We start from the raw sequence: 2,947 nt of genomic DNA on the forward strand, positions 1-2,947 counted from the left end.
CACCACATACATAAAAAACAAATAATTTACATTCACTTTTTGTTGCCTTCCACATTAACATATCCACTTAAGACTACAAGTGTGTCCTTATAGACGTTGTCTTGCAATGCTTTATATTTAAATTTTATGAATAATATGAATGGCAAATGTGATTTTACAACTAAATGTTTTCTCATAAACCCTAAAGGAATGTTGTTTTTCCTGCCATCGCTGTGTAGTGACCTTTATTGGACTAATAACTCCTTCAGAGTTGAGATGTAATTCTGAATCACGGGTACCATCTGGGTAAATCACCACAGGTAAAAAGCATTGTGAATTAATGTGAAGTTCTATTGTTAGGTAAACTTATTATATTTTACTCTCATGGCACCTGTTTGCAGTTAGCTTGTGTCTAAGAAAAAGCAAAAAGATAGAGAACGAAAAAAGGTAATGAAGGTTGTGTCCAAGAAACAGAGAAATGAATATTTCTTTGGCCAAAAACGTTGACAAGATTTTAAGAATTCACACAAATGTAATAGTCCAAACAGTTCCTCAGTTTCTGTTGTGACCTATTATAATCCGTGCAGCGCCAAGGCTGTTTGGTAGGGACCCCCTCTGCGGCTAAATATTAAATACACCTCTTTATACCAGTGAAATACACAGTGCATGCATGACATTAATGCATAGGAGATTTTCAAAAAGTGCAGTCTGTGGAGGGAAACTCGTGGCGGCTCACACTCACGTTTTTCATTCGAATTTCTTTAAGTACAGGGACCTTAATTAGAAACTAGCGAGCCCTGTTTACACCCAGCTATCATACATATAAGGACTGGTTCTGACATAAGACGCACAGACATCACAAGTAGCTCAAAACAAACATTGGACTTAGGCTAACTTATACCAAAGACCGACACCGTGCGCGCCCCTGACCGTAGCCCGTAGCAACTGTTACATCTGCACTACTTCTGCAGACGGTAACATGACGTTATAACACAGACGTTGGAGTCCACATATTAACGTAGGTTCAATCGAATATAAATAAATGGTTAACCGTTACCGCTAACATTACACCCTCTACTTTCGCCTACTTACATAAATGCCGCCTGGGATGCTGTCAAATCCTTCGAAAGTCGTCCAGTAATGTTAGCTAGTACACGGAAACTTTATTGTGGAGCCCTGCACTAAGACTGAAACCACGCGTCAACTTAGGGTTTATACCCGCACATTAACAGTATAAACACCATTTAATTATGTAGGCATTAATTATGTTATATCTTCGAGTATGGAATGAGTCAGTGGAAGTGGGGCTCTCTGCAATCCGCCATCAAATGGTCTTGTGTGAAAGCAACTGCCTCGGCAACCATTCCAACAGTAAATACCTTACTGGTGACTGCCATCATTACAGTCAGACAATATATGCAGTAATTTATTAAGAGAAAGCTGTCAATACTGTAATAGGTTTTTTTGCCCTAAGCATTACAATTACAGCATAACCTGAAATGGGAACAACACAAGAAGTACTGTAAAATTTAGGCAGTAGAAAATTACAGAAATTTTTACAGTGTAATAAGGTGATATAGTTGTAAATCATCACTATTAAAGGTGTTTTTACAGTGAGTTTTTGAGTAGTCAAAATTATATATATCTATTCTCTATCTAATATATCATCTTAATTATTACACAAAAGTGATGACAGTACACATGTTTTTGTGCCCTCTGTGCCACACACACACTTGGTGCATTCATGGCTAACAGCAGCGGTAATCTTCACCCAAGCCCTTACGTGGACATAACAATCACCAAATTGGGCTCAGGATTTTCAGGTCACTGGGTAGCACGTACTCAGGACCCCAGACTAGTAGAGATTCATCACCGGCCCCCTTGCAGCGCTGGGTCACCACGAGGTTTACAGCTGGACAACCGATATGGGTCCGCAACCAAGGCTTAATACTATGACAACGGGTAAAGTGTGTGCGGATGAGTGATGTGACCGCCCCCCCGATCCCCCCCCCCCCATTGGCCCGCGAGGCATTGTCAACCACAAGGCTGAGCTGCGAGAGTCTAATGGAGCTAAGAATTAATCAAGTCATAACGACTACCCTCCATGAGCAAAGACAATCAGGTCCAGCGAACGGGAAACCAGTATTGCGCTGTGCACGCACCTGATAATTATTTTTTCACTTTGCCTTCCAGAAACATTTTCACCAAAAACAACTAACTCAGAAACAAAAACCAAAAGTAAAAATAGCAAAAATACTGAGCCAGCAACCCCAACCACATCAATTGAGTGGTACTAGCGATCATGACATCTGTAAGACTCGTCCTTAGAGCGCTCATTGTGCCTCATGACCAACCTCAAATCCCAGAACATGGCCCGGTCCAGTGGTTTCATGGGCATGGTCTATAGAGGTTGCGAAGAGCCTTACATTTCTCTGGATAGTACGCTGGGTATATGATTACCCTCCTTAGTTGCCTCCAGAAGTAAAGTTATATTTGTCATAGTTCATGTTCCAGTTTTTGGCCACACCTCTGCTTTCATCATGCAGAGGTTGTCATGGCGGTCGAACAGGAGGGCGACAGGCGAAGAGGCCCCGAAACGTGGTAGTGGCCTCATGTATGTATGATCCAGTACCACTCAATTGATGTGGTGGGGTTTCTGCTGGCAGTTATTTTGCTAGTATTTACTGTTTTTGTTTCTGTAGTTAAGTTTTTTTTGGGAAAAATGTTTTCTGGAAGCAAAGTGAAAAAAGAATAATCAATGCACAGCGCATACTGTTTTCACATTCTCTGGATCCTGATTTATTAATATATGTTATTAATATATATTAATATTTATCAATATATATAAAAACTCTGTAGGTAATTGACAATGCAGTTTTTTGAAAAGTTACACCTTGAGTCATATTATTCGTTTTAGTCCATATCCAGGATTGTTTTGAAGGATTCCTTTTTTGCTTGAAACAAAATA

At 40.1% G+C, this 2,947-nt stretch overlaps 1 pseudogene; it reads left to right on the forward strand.

Annotated features, from left to right (window-relative positions):
- Positions 1 to 2,947, forward strand: part of LOC116689374 (UDP-glucuronosyltransferase 2B17-like) — a 36,400-nt pseudogene that overhangs the window by 11,883 nt on the left and 21,570 nt on the right.

Source organism: Etheostoma spectabile, chromosome 5, assembly GCF_008692095.1.
Source record: "Etheostoma spectabile isolate EspeVRDwgs_2016 chromosome 5, UIUC_Espe_1.0, whole genome shotgun sequence".
NCBI classification, from domain to species: domain Eukaryota; kingdom Metazoa; phylum Chordata; class Actinopteri; order Perciformes; family Percidae; genus Etheostoma; species Etheostoma spectabile.